This window comes from Dipodomys merriami, unplaced genomic scaffold, assembly GCF_024711535.1.
Source record: "Dipodomys merriami isolate MVZ:Mamm:240054 unplaced genomic scaffold, mDipMer1.0.p SCAF_219, whole genome shotgun sequence".
Taxonomy (NCBI): Eukaryota; Metazoa; Chordata; class Mammalia; order Rodentia; family Heteromyidae; genus Dipodomys; species Dipodomys merriami.
This window is the reverse complement of record NW_027203593.1, coordinates 705,779-724,053: the sequence shown is the minus strand read 5'-3', so window position 1 is coordinate 724,053 and position 18,275 is coordinate 705,779. Positions and strand designations below refer to the sequence as shown.

The following is an 18,275-nucleotide window of genomic DNA, read 5'->3' as shown; positions in this document are numbered from 1 at the left end:
AGTATCGACACGTGGTGGTCCGTACGGGGACTCAGCCATAACCCCAATGAGGACTCAGAACTCTCTGCCCTCAGGGTGGTGCACGGGTAAGTTCCCAGGTAAGCGACAAGAGCGGGGGGGGGGGGGGATTTTTTGCTCTTCTCTGTAGATAGAGAGTGAGATCCCGGGGCTAGTCAATAGAGTAGCCAAAAGTAAAAGTAAAAGTTTGTTTACCAGCTTTAAATGTTTAAAACATGGCTGCTTCTTCTTCGCTCCCAATTTTTTTGGCTCTCAATGAGCTACTGCACTCAAAAAAGTTAAAAATAAAAAAGAGTACTTTAGAGAGATTTTTGGATGAATGTGACATCGTTGCCCCATGGTTCGCTGTCTCCGGAAGCCTCACGGTGGCCTCTTGGGAGAAACTAGGGAGGGACCTAGATTTTGCCTCTGAACAAGGAACACTTAAGAGCGGAGTGAGACCAATATGGAAACTGATAAGAGGCTGTCTTGAGGACCAGCATTGCAGTGAGGCGGTAGAGAATGGTCAGACCGCCCTAGAAATGCTTCAGGAAGAAAGATCGGAAAGGGCAGACAGCGAAAAGGAGGAGAGCAGGGGGGGGGTTATATCCCGATCTTGCTGAACTAGAGACCTCTGAGTCTACAGATTTAGAGGAACTACAATCACTCATACAACAAATAGAAAAAACAAAGATAAGAAAGAGGAGGGCACGCCTTTCATGTGCTGTGCCGCAACCTCGGCCCCTCTGCTTTATGTGGAGGACCGCGGAAGTGGCAGCCCCAGCTGTTCTTTCAGCCCAGGCATGTGGAAAGCGGTCAGAACCGAGTTACATCTAGCCTGTCCAATATTTCAGGATCCACAGGGACAGTGGTATCATGAACCCTTAGATTTTAAGGTTATAAAATCTTTAGCTGAGTCTGTGCGGACATACAGAATCATGGCCTCCTTTACTGTGGCCCAGGTGAAGGCCCTAAACAGACACTGCATGACACCCGGTGATTGGAGTGGGCTCGCACGAGCTTGTTTGAGCCCAGGTCAGTATTTAGATTGGAAGGTCTTTTTGATTGAATTTGCTAGTGAAGAGGCTGCGGCCAATCAGGCTGCGGGAAACCCAGCTTGGGACAGAGATATGCTGCTTGGACAGGGGAGATTTGCCAATCAGCAGATAGGCTACCCGGTTCAAGTTTATGAAGAAATCAATAAAATTGGCATAAAGGCATGGAAGGCCTTACCAAATAAAGGCGAGATGATTGGCAATCTCACCATAATCCTGCAGGGCTCTATGGAGCCGTTTTCGGACTTTGTTGCCCATATGGTCGAGGCCGCTGGCAGAATTTTTGGTGACCCAGACGCAGCCATGCCATTAATTAAACAGCTTGTTTATGAGCAATGCACTAAGGAATGCAGAGCTGCCATAACCCTATATAAGAATAAGGGACTAGAAGCATGGATGAAAGTTTGCACAGAGCTGGGCGGACCACTAACTAATGCTGGATTAGTTGCTGCTGTGGTGCAATTAACCCAGAAGGGGCTGAGAAGGTGGCTCAGTGGTAGAGCGCTTGCCTTGCCTGCCTGAGGCCCTGGGTTTGATTCCTCAGCACCACATAAGCAAAAAGAAAAAGCCAGAAGTGACGCTGTGGCTCAAATGGTAGAGCGCTAGCCTTGAGCTGAAGAGCTGAGGGACAGTGCCAGGCCCAGAGTTCAGGCCCAGGAAAAAACCTATTCAAAAAACACTGCAAATTTGTCTAAACAGTTGTCTAGTTATCTTTTAGGTAATTGAACTGGGGAGTTCGACAGCCTGATGGAACAGCTCAGGGTTGCCATCGTCACGGTGAACTCGACACGAGTGGATGCCGGATTGGCGGAGGGGTTATCTTCATGGATCTCCACTGCTATGAATCATCTTAAGGAGTGGGCGGCTTTGGGAGCCCTGACAGGCCTCCTGGTGTTAGCCTCCTTGATATGTCTGTGGTGCATTTGCCAAATTAGAGGTTCTCAGTGTCGCAGTGCAGCCATGATTATCCAAGCCTTTACAACCATTGGAGCAGGTCAGTCCCCCCAAGCATGGCTTGCCACCCTAAAACAATGAACACAGATTGCAATGCCAAAGTATTGCAGTCGAGAAGCATGAGTTTTGCCCTCGAGGAGAGCATGTTTGATTGCACACGGGTTCGAGTCGCCTTTTCCCGTCCTTGTGAAAAACGAATCAATGGACAGGCTGAATCATCCCTAGAGAAGGTACCCTCTGGGAGAAGGCTTGTATGCAGTCCTTGCATTGCACAACAGGGATCAGACCTCTGTTCTCATCTGTGTTCTTTAAACAAAAAAGGGGGAACTGTAGAGAGCTGCGAGAGGCCGCACCTGGAAGATGGTGCTGGCTTCCGCCCTCCGCCTTCCCGATGGCGAGTGCTCTCTGTGGTAAACAACTCCTTATATGGCTAAGGCAAAGAATCTGGCTTGCTTCCGTGCACCTGAACCTATTGGTGGTTCCCACGTGGTGTATCAGGGTTGGCTACCCAGCGGGTACTTAAGGCTGTGGGGAATTCTCCCCGGGGTTGGGTCAGAAGATTGCTCAAAGGTCCTGAATAAACTGCAGAGAGGAGTTCGGTGTCGCGTCTTCCTTGGTGGTCGAGGCGGTAGCGACAAGTTTCCCCTTTCTACACAGTGCAACAGCAGGGATACCTAGGCCACCAGTTCAAATTCCAGTCCTAGCAGGAGAAAAAATAGCATCTCCATGCTATGTGATGCCCAATTCATAGGTATTTCATTTGGCCTCCATTTAATGAATGTGATTGTTTAAATGCTTCATAAAGTATTAATTAATATCGACCAGTGTCCTATAATGTAATTGCGTATAGTTTTATCCTCAAATCATTCAAGTACTGCCCATTTAATCATGATATACATCACATTCCTTTGGTAGTCATATGAATAGGAATGAGTTTCATAGGATCTCCTGCCATTTGTTGGTGGTAGGACCAGGATTCAAACTGTGGGCTCCAGCTCCTACCACTTCAACCTGAGGATAGGGAACTCACAGGTCTGTCCAAGAACATCAGCAAAACCAATGATTAGCCAGGCATCAGTGGCTCTCAGCAGTCTTCCTTAAAACTTACAAGGTTGTGAAAGGAGGATCATGGTCAAAGTCACCCTAGACAGGAAAGCCCTTGAGACTCCTGTTGAACTAGTGCCAACAAAGCCAGAAGTAAAGCCATGTGGATCCAGTGGTAGAGAGCTAGCTTTGATCAAAAGCAACTCACAGATTGTGCCCAGATCCTGAGTTCAAGGTCTGGGAACAAACAGACATAGACAACAATCTGTGCAGCCATTCGGCTAAAGCAGGTCACCCTCTTGTGCCCAACTGGCATGGACAGAGTTCCCTGGGAAATGGGCTGCGTCATTTTGACTCCTCCCATTCTGCCTGCATCACACGATTCCAGCCACACCCCCATTGTTTCATGGTTCTTTCTGACCAATGGGATACAAGAATGGTGGCCACACCCACATTCCATGCCGACCAGTAGCACCATGATTCCCTCTGTTTGTTGACACCACTACCAGCAGTTGAGAAAGGTAGAGGTGGCTGAGTAAAATACTCGAGGCCTAGGAGGAAAGGGCTTCCTCAGGCCCATCATGTGCCTGCCTGAACTCTGGCCCCCTCCCCCCCTTCCCCATGGAGCAGCATTTCAAACCTGGTGCTGTGGGCTCAGACCCATGGTTTCCTCAGGCAATGGTGCAAGGGTGTGCCACGAGCCAGCTTGCTGCCCTGACCTGGTCCTGGCTCCCCTGTCCTCTGCTCAGGGCCTGAGCGTGTGTCATGCCTCTGCCATTGCTGCTTGCCCCACCTGTAGCAGCTCCCAACAGCTTCTGCCAGCAACACATGTGAGTGGCTGCCACACATCCCTGCACCCTGCACCCCATATCACCTCCTCTCTGACCTGGACCCGCGCCTCCCCTGTGCCCCACAGTCTGGCCTACGCCATGCCACAAATGTGCCCCAGGGGTAGGGGTGGGTGTTGACCCGAGGATCTCACCCCCATCCCCAGAGGCTAGTGTCCCAGGAAACCAGGAGATATATGGTTGGGTGAGGAGTGGGCGCCACAGATCCCTTGGCCTGGAGTAGTGGGAGCCACACTGCCGCACATCTTCACCCCTCCTCTCCCTGGTGAAAACCTGGTGGCTTTAGTCAGAGGTAGGGAGGAGCATGTCTACACCTGCCTTCTGGGGTCTTTTTCTTTTTTTCTGGGGATTGGAGGTGTTGGATGCAGAATATAGACACCCTTCCTGTGTGAGCTCTTGTGTTCTGTGTTCGGTCAACGTTTCCCCTGAAGACAGAGAAACACATAGAGAGAAACATAGAGAGACAGAGAGAGAGAGAGATAATCTTTTTCCTTGTACAGCCTGACTGTGCTCAGGTGAGTGATCAGTTGGCAAATTGCAGGTGCTGCATGGATGAGTCTTCTGTCACCGGTCTGGATGTGTGTGTGTGTGTGTGTGTGTGTGTGTGTGTGTGTGTGTGTGTGTGTGTGTGTGTGTGTGTGTAGAATTGGGTTGTAACAAGGAGGCAGAATGCTTTGGTAACTTCTACCTGCTATCTTTGAGGCAGGTATGGGCTTCACAGCTGAGGTCTGGGGGCCTGGAAAGGTGAGAGGCTTGAAGGGGACCCAGCACTGTTAAATTACAAGAACAAGGGATCTGTGTGCAATGGGGCTGGGTACTCCCTTGAGCCTGATTGGTGGCAGTGGGATATTTGGAGGACCTGGGAGTCTGGCCTGCAGGGGATGGCTTCCCAAGGGGACAGAGACCATGACCAACACTTAGTAAGGATACGAGTTCTGCTAGTATGGAGTGCAACATCATAGGTCAGACTCTGGGTCTTCTCATCATGATGTCTGATGGGCGAGGCCAACCCTATCTTAAATCTTGAGCTGTGATCTTCATATCTCAGCCTCCTGAGTATCTAGGATTATAGGCATGAGCCTCTGGCACTGGGATTCTGGTTCTTTTTGGTATTTTAGGGTTAGACCTTAAGACCTTAGGCTTGCCAGTCAGGTCTTCTACCATGCGAGTCAAGCATTTCTGTCTTGGGCATTTCTGAGATGGAGAAGTAATATATGCTCATGCTGGGCTGGATCATGGTCCTCCTATCTGTGACAGGCATGAGCCACCAGGCCCGGTCTTCTGTAGTTGGGATGGTAGACATGTAGCACCACGCTCAGTCATTAGTTTAGATGGATTGTCCCAAACAAAGTCCACAGCAGCCGATTCTTGACCAGAGGTGAAGCTCTGGGTTGGGCCTCAACCATTGGACTTCAATCTCCTCATGGTACAGTTGAGGAAACAAAGGATTAATACAGAGGGATATCTGGAACAGGGACAGGCACAGAGGGAGGGGCCATCTGATCCTTTTCTTGGCAATTCTGTGACCATATGAGAGGAAGATTCCCAGAAAGATCTCAGATGGTGTGTGTTATTAATGGTGAAACAGGTATAGGATTATGAAACAAAACATGGCTCTCTTTATTACCCTATCCCCATGCGTAACAGGATCCTTCATTTTGTTCACTTTTGAAGCTGGGGAAACTGAGGCACAGAGAAGCCAGGTGACCTACTAATGACTCCTAGCTGACAGGAAGCTCGGCCTGACTTCTCTGCCATGCTCCTTAGGACAATGGGCGCTATTCAGTCCACTTCTTGTGGTGGGAAGTCCACTTCTTTTCAGTCATGGGGCTTGAACTTTGGGCCTGGGGCAGCTCCCCAAGCTCCTCAGCTCAAAGCTAGTATTCTACCACTTGCGTCACAGCACCACTTCCAGTTTTCTGGTGGTTTTTGGAGATAAGAGTTTCACAGATGTTCCTGCCGGGCTGGCTATAAACCACGATCTTCATATCTCAGCCTCCATTGTACTTAGGATTATAGGCCTGAGCCACCGGCACCTGGCTTAAGTGTAATTCTGACCTACTTTCTTTCTCTTTCTCTCTCAGGAACTGATTCAATGGGTGCTGGAGGAGGTGGCCCAGCATCCCCATATGGTTGGAACCAAGGTGGCCCTCTCATTCTGGAGGTAGACTGTGGGTCAGGCTCTGTCTTGCTCACTCTGTTGTACCAGCTCCAAGAGGTAAATCCCTCTGTGCCCTGCCTACACTGTGACAGTAATCCATTGCCCAACTAGCCTTACTGGACTCAGTACTGTGTTCAATGTTCTTTTCTAGCAAAAATTTCTGGTTAAAATTATGATACATAGTTACAGAATGAAAATGTAATGCCATCTTAAGAAAGTCATTTAGGGTTCTGGGAATGTGGCTTCATGGTATGGTGATTGCCTAGCATGCATGAAACCCTGGGTTCAATTCCTCAGTACCACATAAATTGAAAAGGAAACACTGGAAGTGGTCCTGTGCCTCAAATGGTGGATGGTTAGCCTTGAGGAAAAAAAAATCTGAGGAATAATTCCCAAGGGCTGAGTTTTAGCTCGAGGACTGCCAAAACAACAACAGCAACAACAACAACAACAGTCTAAGTGAGATTTGGAAACTCTTTTGGCAAGTCATCGCACCAAAAGGGCAGAGGCTAATTAACAGTTGTGACAGAAGAGAAGGAATAACTCCAGATGGAAAGAAAAAATGATAGTAACTAAGGTATAGCAGAAACCGTTCTAGGAAACCATTTTTGGATATTGAAGAACTAGTTATCAGCTAGGCTTATTCCTCATTGCCCTTTAACATTCAAAATCTCCTAGGCTAGTTCTTAATCTCTGTGTGATAAATGTACCTCCTTCTATGCTGTTCTTTCATACCTGATCTACTTTGCTTTCTAAAAATCTGTCTTTCTATATTTCTCTGTGAACATTTTCTGATACTAAATACACCTACAAAGATGAAAGAGGATGCTAATGTAAGAGTCCCATGGCTCATGGGTCATTAATGTAACAAAATGGGAAAGGAGGACATATTTATTGCTAACTCAATCATTCTGACAAGCTTCAATGTCACATCATTTGGTTCAGATTTACATTCTTTGTCTACATAGTGACATTAAGTGCACATAAATGCAAATATGAGCCGGGTGTTGGTGGTTCATGTCTGTAATCCTAGCTACTGAGGAGGTTGAGACCAGAGGATTGTGGTTCAAAGCCAGCCTGGTCAGGAAAGTCCATGAAACACTTACCTTCAATTAACTCCAGAAACTCGGAAGTGGTGCTGTAGCTAAAGAGGTAGAGTGCTCAATTTGTGCTGAAAAGCTGAGAGACAATGCCCAGGATCAATATTCAATAATCACAACCAACAAAAAATTACAAATATGGCTTTAAGTTTCCCTCAAAGGAATGATGAAGTCAATAGTAATCTTCCCAAATGATTTAGTAGTGCACCTACTTTTGCTGAGTTATTTGTTATGGCTTCTTTGCTAAACATATTCTCTTTTTTAAAAATTGTCAAATAGTAACTTTATAATAAACTTCATCTAATATTTCTTGGTTCAAAAGAGAAGTACATACAGTTGAGGTCACTTAGATTTCTTACTGTCTTAGTTCAAAGCCAACCCAGGCAAGAGAGTCTGTCAAACACTTATCTGTAATTAAACACCAAAAAAGCCAGAAGTGGAGGTTTGGCTCAAGCATCGGAGTATTGGTTTGGGCCACTTTGGAAAGAAAGACAACTGTTCAGGGACAGGGGCCAGTCTCTAAGTTCAAGCCCCAGAAACAGCACAAACTAAATAAACAAGGAAACAAAACAAACCCTGGGTATTTCTTTCGGACTCTCTTTAAAATAGTGGTGGTCCGAAAATAGGCTGCTTTTGCTGATCATACTCACTGGATCCTGCTTTTTTGGAATCCTTATTGCTATATAAAACTCAGGACTTGACTAAAAGAATTGATAACTGATTCCTGCAACAAGAGAATCATCTCAGGAGTGAAACATCCATCCATAAGACACTTCAAAACCTCCATATCTTTGCTTCTTTGCAATAGAACATTTTTAAAATAAAGTGACTTCCTTTTGTTCTATACTGGCCTTCAAATGACATATTGTTTCCTTATACTCTCAACCAGAAGTTCACAGACAAGTTTTATATGAGTAAAGGACACACTCACAAAAGTCAGGGACAGAGTTTCCTTCCAGCCTAGGATCCTTTTCTTATATAGTAAAAAGGAAAGCAATAGTTAACTTGAATTTGTCATTTCACTATATTCAATTCCTCTCCTAGGATCAGTTTCCACATCCAGTAACAGTTACTTCCACTTACTTCCAGTAACAATCTATGGTGCTGCTCCAGAAATAAATGAATGTTTTCTGGCTTCATTGAAATAGCACAAGGATACTTTTGGCCATGAGGTAACACGTGTTTCAGAGACAACTTAGTAAAGAGAAATGAAATTTAAATTGCTTATAAATACATTATCCATGAGAACATTTTGTTCAAACTTCCTATGTGTTCTGTCAATTAAGATGAATGTTAAATGGGAAGAAGGTTCTCAGATCATTTTTGTGAGTCTATGTGCTGTACATTAATTTCCCAAGTGTACATGAGTTAAGAGTAAGAGAAACAATAGCAACTATAGGAGAAAAAGAAGTTCTGTGTTTATGTACAAGTGTTCAATAAAATATAGAAAAATAAATAAATAAATAAATAAAAAAATAAATAAAATATTGAAAAATAAAGCCAAATCCAATATGTAGATTTATGGGAATAATATAGAGAAAGCATTACTCCTATGTGGAACATGAAGCATGAGGCCACTGCCTTTCTAAATTATGCTTGCTAATCACGTAAATGTGCAAAAAGGAGAATGGAAGAATGATTCTGTTTCCAATGCAAGTCAGATATAGGAGAGTAGATGTAACTGGAAAAAAAGAATCCATCTTGAGAGAACAGGAATTATACCAGCAATGAACCTGGTGGCTAAGATCACATTTCTTATTCTTTCCTTTTCTTATATTCTTTTTGTTGTTGTTTTTGTTGTTTGTGGCCCTTGAAATATAGGACAGGTTGCTGTCCCTCAGCTCTTCAGCTCAAGGCTAGTGCTCTTCCACTTGAGCCACAGTGCCACTTCCAATTTTCTAGTAATTATTGGAGAAAAGATTCTCCAGGACTTTCCTACCCGTGCTGGCTTTAAACCCCAATCCTCAGATTTCACAACAACTTGGTTTAGGATCACATTTCTAACAGTGTACACTCAGGATATGTAATGTATATGTTCATCTATCTTTATATGAATTCTTGAGTTAAAAATCTGGGCTACACGTTAGACTTTACACTCACAAATGTGTTTGAAGTTTAAAAGTTGATACTCCTGGAAAAATAAAACCTAAGAATGTAAAGGAGTCTGGGAAGTTCAATTTGCATTTAGCTTGGACAGCATAGGCTTTGAGACACTACCTATAATTAATCAGCCAAAAGCTGGAATACCAGTCAAGAGCAACATTGCTGAATAAGAGCTTTAGGTTTTTGCATACATACATTCGAACATACACATACACACAGAGGCACTTATAGGTGCACACAAAAAGACACAAATGAAACAACTCTTAGAATATGTAGAAAAGTTAGAAAACAATAGAAAATAAGTCCTGAGTAAGATTAGAATCAAATGATAATTTTAAATATTAGAAAGCCTTCAAGTGATCTTTCCCCCAGAATTTGAGAATATTACATAGGTAGGGACAGAGATAGTAAGAGAGTCAAGTAATCATTATTATTATAAGATCCATGGTAGAATGAGTCAGGGAACCCTGCAGGTGCATCTGAAAATGTTCATATCCTGTGTCAAATGTTAAAACATCTTTGAAAATAGTACATAAACAGTCTGAGCATTCAGTCTAGTGGATAAGATCATAGGAGAAGTTCAGAATTGCTAGTCTGTTTCTAGATTAAATAAACAAACTATGGCAGGGCAAAGTGCTACAAGCTTGGAATTATAGCACTCAAACAGGAGAATAGAGAGTGGAATTACATAACGGTACCTTCCCTGGATCAGGTAGAATAATTTTGTCTCAGTAAAACAAACCAAACAACAAAAATGGAATACACAGTTGGAAGTTTGGGCTAATTTTGTCATTATGATTTGAGAAGTCAAGTTTCCTATTGAATGCAACTCATATATATCCTCACTTGTGTTTTAAATGCTCTCATCATTACAGAACATTCCTAGATGAAAAATAGCTCATGATTCCCATCCAAAAATTTGCAAAAGTAAGTAAGCCTCATTCTGTTGGATTCCAAATTAATGTTGAAGTATTACAAAAGCTTAAATCTGGAGAAATAGCAAAGTTCATCTAATGTAGGACTTTGTAGACCTTGTTAAATTAGAATTTAGATTTAAAATATATTTTTTGGTTTTGTTTGTAATTTCATATTCTATAGTATACTACAAAATTATTTTTAAGTAGAGGGATTAATTGAAAAATTCACAAATGATTCTGGCATTCTATTTGTCTAGATATTCTTTCAAGAGAGTTATAATTAGAACATAGTTAATAGATAATTCCCACAGTTCATGTACACTATGTTAATGTGAATAATCTAGACAGAGTTGCCAAAAAATGGATGACATTAATTTATACATTTAGAAAAACCAATTTATTAAGGATTTGGTTTAATATGGTATGAAGAGAGTAATTGTGTGACATCTTCTTTCTTCTACCTATATGTAACACAGGAAGTCATTTCCTTATTTACGGGCCTCTGTATACATGGAGAAAAATGCTAGGTTTGGGGTTTGTTTTCAATTTTGTTTTTGTTTTATTGGTTGATCCTAGAGCTTGAACTCTTGGCCTGGACAGTGTCTCTGAGCGTGTTGATGCTCAAGTCTCGTGCCCTACCACTTCAACCTCAGTGCCACTTGAGTCTGGCTTTTTTGGAGAATTTTTTTGGAGATAAGATTCTAAGAAATCTTCCTGCCTGGGTGGGCTTTGAAACATATTTTTTTATCTTAGCATCCTGAATATCTATGATAGTTAAAAAAGTATAAATATAAAAAATATTTGCAAGTGTTCTGATCTCAAGAATACTAGCGGAGGAAAAATGATGCAGCTCAATGTATTATAGTGTTCTTTTCAGAATAAGGAGGGCGTCACATTAGCAGAGGTGTAGTATTTTTTCAAAATAGAGATAAGGTATTCATGATGTGAATTAAGGAATTTTAAGGTGCCCCTTAAAAGTTGGAAACTGTTGGGCTAGGATGACTTTATGGCATAAATCTTGGGATTGATGGTCATAGAAATAATAGCTTAATCTGATAAACCATAGCTTACTCTTGAAGAATTAATTATTACATATGCTTCATAGTTTTATCCTCTACCAGAATGTGGCTATTTTTCTGTTGACTTCTCAGTCTGTAACACCCCATTGGAAACTACACCTATTGCAGAATTATATAACATGCAAACAGGTACTGTTTGGAATCTCTCAGAAATGTTAAGAATTTAAAAATGAGTAGTTATTAGTCATAGGAATTTTGAAGAACACATATATTCTGTCCTCTTAACAACTTACTTACTATTAAAAGTTATGGGTTTCCATAGCATTAAACAGTTTTCTGTTTTAGAATGAGAAAGTACTAAATTTATTCTTTTTTGAAAATTTTGGCAAGTATATTGTGAAAATATTGTCTAGTTGGATAACATTCAAGTTGATCACCCTCTGATAAATAAGGGGTAATTAATTCAAATTAGATGCCAAATAGTATTGATTTTTAAAATATTACTACATAAAGAATATTATTTCCTGTGCCAATACAGTGAAATTATATTTTATGCAGCTTATTTTTCAATTTTATTATCAAAGTGATGTACAGTGGGGTTACAGTAATTGTAAGGTATTAAATCATAACTTTTCAAATTTGTTAACCTTCTCTCATTTTCTCATAGTTTTCCTTCATCCCTTCATCCCTCACAAGTTGTAATGTACATTTCCAATATATTGTCTTGTGAGTATTGCTATTGCATTGGTTTGCCTTTTGTCCTTTGTCTCACCATTATGCTTTTCCTCTTCCCTTCGCTAATTAAGGTAAATGTTTATACAATACAAAATGATATACCGGAAGGATAAACCATAGGGGGAAAACCCAAAGAAAACAGAAATCACATAGTTCATCAAAAACAACAACCACAAATGAAAAAAATCTGGTTCCATATCTTGGAATTAATTTTGCTTAGCATCAGCTAATATGGTTATATATATGCATAACAAAGCCACTGGAATATAATAGCTGCATGGATAATATATCATGAAAATAACATGTTAACTTTTTGATGGTTATGGTGGAATTAGGATTGGTGAATTCACGGTTCTGATAAAGGATTTTCAAGAGTTTTAAAGTTATGACAGGTAAATTTTAATTGTTCAAAATTTTAACAACTTAGCCTATTACAAAAATTTAAATTGCCTGGAAGAATAGTTTTCATGCAAAGAAATCCAATGAGACTTAGTAGAGAGGGAACAATGTGGATGAAGATGGCTCTTTTTCACACTAAACAAACAAACCTGTAAATCCTGTAGGGTCCCTTGGAATTATCCTTACCCAGGAAATATATTTTCACTGTTTGACACAAGGTTGTATTGGAATTTAAATTCAAAGTTCTTAAAAAATAAGGCATCAAAATTTGTGAATTTACCTTTAATTACCAAAGAGCAATTCTCTGAAAAAGATAATTTGAGTCAAACAATTTAGGGAGAAAGTGCCCTTCACAATGAAAGAAGGTGTTGGGATTACACATTTTTGTTTATAACACTTTCCACAATGTCTTTGGGTGTGAAGCAGTGAAACACAGAAAAAAATCTGATTGGATACTTCAAACCAATGATTTCACATTTCTAAATGGCTCACAAAAGTAATATCCTTATTAATATGAGATAGTGAATACTTCTGTTATTACATATGCCAAAAAGTTCAGAAAAGAATTGAGCAAATGGAAAAGTTAATAAAAAAAGTTTTGTTAGAAGACTTAGCTAAGCATATTGTATTCAGCAGTGAAGGGAGGCCAAAACTTTTTGATATAAATTGTGTTAGTATTTTTACTCCCTAAAGTGAGTTTACAGAGCCTATTTGGCTCACTACAATGCAGAACTGATTGAATGAAGACATGAAAATAAATTCCACGTCCAAATGAGGCAACTTAAAGAGTTTTAAAAGAGAAATAATGAAGATTTAACAGTGGTGGAGCCCATATAGTCCTTCAGCTTCACTAGACATGAAGCCAAGAAGCTGTGATTAATTGGAACTCCGGCAAGAGCTAAAAGGAGGACATAGAAATAGGACATAAAAGCATTGTCCTTTTGTAACAGACACTGTCTTCCAAGGTATGGGTCATTTAACTCTATTGTCCTCCAGACATCTTGGTGAACAAATTCAAGACCAAGAGAAAAATAATCTATTGAAATAATTTTGCCTAGAATAACTTCACTGTTCCTGATATGGTATCTAAGGAGAATCTTAAGAGAGAAGATAAAAGTGCAGTGTTTTTTGTTTCCTATAAGCATCTTGTTAGGAAAATATATTTTTGAGCTTAGACAATTCTGATTGAACCAACAAGTGATGGAGTACTTATTTTTGTGGGCACTTTAGACACAAGAAGTCTTTTAAGGTAAAAGAAAAAAATAGCTGAATATTTGTGATCACAGCTTCTAGGGCTGTATTCTGGAGACAAAGTTTTACATTAGATTTCTCCTCATTAACATAAATGTTGTTTCATGGCAAACAAATGCAAGAGGGATATTTAATGGACTCATTAAATATCAATGGCCAATTAAACAGCATGAAAGAAGAAAATGGCAAATAATATTTAATGAATTACTTTGCCAGAAGAAAGAAGGAAAAATATAATTCAAAATCAATTGACTTAAAAGTATGAAGAAAGAGTAGTGAAGAGATATTAGAGAAAATATAGAGTATTGTTTTCTCTCCAGCGGAGTAATGGGTTCATGATCTTGTTTCTTCCACACTAACCTCACAAGCTACCAAATGTGTCTCAGAACTGGATTATTCAGTTCAGACAGAAAACTCGTAGAAGAAAGATACTATTTGCAGCAGATGTAGGTGATTTATAACCTTAGACAATCTATTTAATTCTGTTCAAAATTCTCCCCTATCCCAAACTTCTCTCTTTGAACAGTTTTGTTTGCTTTTCCCAAGACTGCCCTTCATTAATTGATTAAAATTTTGAGAGGTCATATTCATACTCTGTGGAGATTGCTGTTTGGTTGTGATTTTTCTGTTTTTTGTTTCTTGTGTTTTTTAACTGAATTTTAAAAGGTTGTGCAATTGTTTTACAATTAAATATATCCATCTAATTGTCCAACGCTCCTAGATCTGAGTCACTCCTTCCATCATTCTCAACCAACCCATTCTCCAAGATTTATTTCCAATTTTCCACTTCCTTTATCATGTGTGTACATTGAATATTCTAGCTGTACTTGCCCCTTGTTCATTTTTCATTCATTCTATGTCTTTACTATAATTCTTCTCTGGTTTCAACTTCCTGATAGTCATTGTGTTAAACTGTCTATTAATACTTTGAATGGTTTATATGCATTCCATGGACTTTCAATCCTGCATATTCTTGCACTGATGTCAGCTTATATTTCCATAATTGATTCATCTGCAGCAACAATTTGCTGGAGACTGGAGAGGTGAAGCACCTAAACAAGACTTTATTCTCATCCATTTGGAAGATTAATCTTTAGACATAAAGAAAGTTAAAAAAATGGCTTAGAATGTATTCCTAACTACGAATTTTTATAAATGGCTTTGTACAATGGTGTGATTCTTTTATTTTACATGGAATAATATTTTCTACTGCCTATAAGTTTTGGAAAAAGAAGAAAATTAAAATTTATTCCAAAAGAGGAATATGATAAAAATAGAAGACAGATATTATGTTTGTCATATCTCTGATGAATACCCATATTCAAGACTTAAAGTCATATTTCTTACTATATTAGACAGAAGGAAAACATAAAATAACATATGATAAGGCAACTATTTGTGACTTTTTAAAGTGTACCTTATTAAATGATGAAATTTATTAGCTCACGTTTGGGTTTGAAATTTAGGAGGCTAACCTATTTAACACATTTCTGGAAGGCCCTTACTGAAAAACACAAATTGTGGGTGGTACTATTTCTACACTTTAATGAATGGTTGAACGTGTTTGGCATTAGTGCTGTGTAAATAATTCAACTCTATTGTAACTTGCTCCCTACACTTAAAAAACTTGTAATGTCACTAAGTATCATCAACTTGTAAAATGTCATTTTGACGAATGTGATTTTAAAAAGTTTATTTGAAAAGGAATACACTTTCAGAAGATTAAAAATGTAGATTATCATTGGTTTGAGAGTGACATTTTTATACCACAGAACCATGTTGTACTGAAGTCCCAGTGTTTTGAAGCACCCCTTAGTGCTTCAAATATTTTTCTGAATTACATTTGACCTCTAAGTCAAGTTTTCCGGGCTTTGGTAGACCAATTATGGATCTATCCTTCAAGGAACTATTTTTTGGCCCACTTATGTTGGAATAAAATCTTTCATTAATCATAGGGGAGGGGTATTAAAAATAATCTTTTGACACTTTGTGAACTTGTTCACTCATATGGGCTGGTCATCTATAAGTTGCATGTTTTAATTACTGTACTTTCTCTCAAATTTTATTTCATTCTTCATTTTAAGTTGCCTTGCATTCCACAATTGCTTACTGCTAATTCCTGCATCTCAAGGAATTGGGGCCCTGAAATATAGGAAATGAGAAATTGAGATTGGTCTTCAATTACTATGTGCTGACATGTTGCATGGGCCTTGGTGAGAAGTCTTGCCCCTGTTATTTGATGATGCAGATAACTGGGACCTGGGATCCTAGGATCCATGGGGACTGCAGAAGAATAATGTTTTTTTAGACATCTTAGCAAAATTTGGGTATAATCAATAGGAATGCTTCCAAAATATGGAGAAAAACAGTTTGGGACAAGAGAGTTAAAACAATAAACAGAGCAGCAGAGTAAAATGCATTATAGATTAGAGGAAAACATTGTTTTTTTTTTTATCATGTGGATTCAGAAGACCAAGAAAAGTTAAAATGTATCACAAGTTTATACTAAAGACATTGCATTGATACTTTTTATATTCTAATATATATTTTAAACCTAATTATTTATATTCCAATTCTATTTACTAGAATAAATAAATATCAATTTATTTGCCAAAATATCAACTAATTCTAGTAAGTTTTACTGTGTGAAATATAAAATCAGCACATATAAATATAAAATACATAATTATATATAATATAATTAAAAGGCACAGGTTTGCATTGTTCTGTTGTAGTTACTGTATCAAAGGCAACTCTGTTTTAAAGTATTATTCCATTATTTCTACCTTAGTGTTTGATAAAGTTAGACCTAAAGCTTTATCGTTTGTAGATTTACAGCATGGAGGCAAGAGGAAACACTGTGATTAAAAGAGTATCAATTTAATGCCTAATAACAAGGAGAAACATATGGACTTCTCTTGCAACTATGAAAATATTTGGTGATAAAAAGGCAGTAGTGTAAGTTCCTGCCTGGTTGGATGGTAGACAGGCCAGGACATTAAGTAATCATGCATATGAACAATTTTTTCACCTTCTTGGCTTTAGCTACTTTTGAAATGGAAGGTATATTAAACAATTATATTTTGATAAAATACCTTCTAGTCTGAACAGTTCTGTTTGAACTGTTCATCTCTCTATGATCCCTTGTAACCAAGATTAGTTTTGTTCTAGTAAGACAATCTATGCTGTCAGGGTATGATTTTCTGGTTGGTCTGTTCCCACATGGAAGAAGGGTAAAGGCTCAGGTAGACATTTGTGCCAGTAACACCTCATTTGAGAAAATATCAGCTGAAGAAGTTTAGAAGTAGCTCTTAAGCAACGCTTACTTTGAATCCATTAGGTCCACATAGCTAACACAGTTGGATAAATAAGTACTTGAAAAAGCCATCACCTTTGGACCTATCTATAAATAATTGAGAGTATGATCAAATTCCAAATAAAAAGACTTAAGATAGTCATTGACAAAAAATTTGCAAATGTGAGCAATCGATTGATCAATATAATTTTTTCTACTATTCACAGAATTTTAGGGAAATAAGATCGATAGCATTGTTAGGAACATTACTGTTTCCTTGTTACAAGTAGGCACCCAAGCCTATATAGGCTTGTATAAAGATTGCATCATTAACTACTTAAATTTAGAGGATACTACATGCTTCAGCAGCATGAATACTCAAATTACAATGCAGAGATTAACATGGCACTTGCACAAGGATAATATGAAAATTTGAGAAGTATTCCATATGTTTCATTCTTCAGATGCAAGAAATGAAAAACAGTTATTAAAAAGTTGATTATAAAATTACAACTGTAACAATACACGTAATTCATATAATTAAATTTAGGTTGACATCAGTGTATTAAATATTCACCTCAGAAAGGCGTTTACAAAGCATAAACTTTACAAAACTTTTCAAACTAGACAACATTGTCATTTTATCCCAAAGAAAAATAATATTAAGACCTAGAAAAAAAGGAATCAAACTGTTTCTATATGGAATGCAATCACAAAGGACACATTAATGAACCTAAATATTATAAAATAATGTAGAATTCAAGGTATATCTAGGAGAAAATAAAATAAATTATGAACATTATGCAAACATAGAATATAGAATATTTTAAAATATACTTTTTCAGACAAGCACCAGAAATATTTTAGTTTCTGTACTACTCATTTCAACAGGTAAGTTAAAATTGTTTCTGATTAAAAAATCAAAACTCTGAAGAAATCATTATACATGTATACAAAAACTATTAAATACATTTTGACATCCAATGCAGGCAATTCACTTGGAAGAATTCCGCAGAATCCATGAATTTTTACAGTAAAATATTGGTGTTGCCGGCACATGTGGCTTATGCCTATAATGCTAGCTACACAAGAGGCTGAGATCTGAGGATCATGGTTCCAAGGCAGCCTGGGAAGGAAAGTCTGTGGTACTTTTATCTCCAATAAACCACTAGAAAACTGGAAGTGGAGCTGAGGCTCAAGTAGTAGAGCGCTCACCTTGAGCTGAAGAGCACAGAGATAGCTCCCAGGCCCAGAGTTCAAGCCCCATCACAGACCAAAATAAAATATATTGCTCTTATTTGGATTGTGAAAATATTTTGTAGGGACATAAAAGATCGACTTGCATTTTTGAAATTTAAGAAACTTAACCCGACCATTAGGACATAGGTGAACAATTT

General features: G+C 38.8%; 1 long non-coding RNA gene and 1 pseudogene across 1 annotated transcript; both read left to right on the top strand.

Moving 5' to 3' along the window:
- Positions 1-3,673: 3,673 nt before the first annotated feature.
- On the top strand, positions 3,674-10,200 carry LOC138834543 (uncharacterized). Its single transcript, XR_011374181.1, has 3 exons — positions 3,674-3,880; positions 5,983-6,116; positions 10,138-10,200. It is a non-coding gene; the product is annotated as an uncharacterized lncRNA (long non-coding RNA).
- Positions 10,201-17,235: 7,035 nt separating this feature from the next.
- On the top strand, positions 17,236-17,332 carry LOC138834553 (U6 spliceosomal RNA; annotated as a pseudogene).
- Positions 17,333-18,275: the final 943 nt, after the last annotated feature.